The sequence below is a fragment of the Eulemur rufifrons genome, chromosome 5 (genome assembly GCF_041146395.1).
Source record: "Eulemur rufifrons isolate Redbay chromosome 5, OSU_ERuf_1, whole genome shotgun sequence".
Classification (NCBI taxonomy): Eukaryota; Metazoa; Chordata; class Mammalia; order Primates; family Lemuridae; genus Eulemur; species Eulemur rufifrons.
The window spans coordinates 20978588-20979202 of record NC_090987.1 but is presented as its reverse complement, the minus strand read 5'-3'; the positions used below and the strand labels follow the sequence as shown (position 1 = coordinate 20979202).

At 46.5% G+C, this 615-nt stretch overlaps 1 non-coding gene across 1 annotated transcript; it reads left to right on the top strand.

Moving 5' to 3' along the window:
• Positions 1-330: 330 nt before the first annotated feature.
• LOC138383538 (U7 small nuclear RNA) lies at positions 331-393 on the top strand. Its single transcript, XR_011233604.1, has one exon. It is a non-coding gene; the product is annotated as a U7 small nuclear RNA (small nuclear RNA).
• The last annotated feature ends 222 nt before the right edge of the window (positions 394-615 follow it).

Here is a 615-nt window from a genome sequence, read left to right as displayed (position 1 = left end):
AAAGCTTTGAATCCTTAACGATGAAATCCCCTTTTTTAAATCCCAAAATATAGTTTTTCCAGAAGTTTCTTTCAATACACACACAAACACACACACGCACACACCCCCAACAGAATGCAACCAGGATTTAAAATAGTGTTTCTGTACAGAAGTCCAAGTGCAAGCTGTGGCCGTGTTTCTCTGTTTGGCCTAATTTCTTGCTTGGAGTTATTAGGTGTAATCAAACGATTGCTGCTTTTCGAACAAAGGCGTTAAGGTAGGAAGTTCTCCACTTGAGCTCTGCTCCTTTCGGGTCGCTAGATGATGAGGACTTCTTGAAAATCAGGCTGGGAGTGTTACAGCTCTTTTAAAATTTGTCTAGCGAGCTTTCTTGTTTTTACTGGAAACACTCCTCCCCCCACAAAGAAATCAGACTGGGACAGCACAATGTCCTTACCGAGAGTGCTTTAAGTAGTGAGAAATAGCTCTTCATAGGTACAAGGAAACCTAGGAAGGAGACAGATGTGTCCCTGGTGACTCTGCACTGCCTTTCTGCCTGCTTGCCCCTGCCCACGTGAGGCCAGCCCGGCAGGGCGCTGCAACGAGAAGGCCGGGAAAGCCAGGCGATCAGGAGCG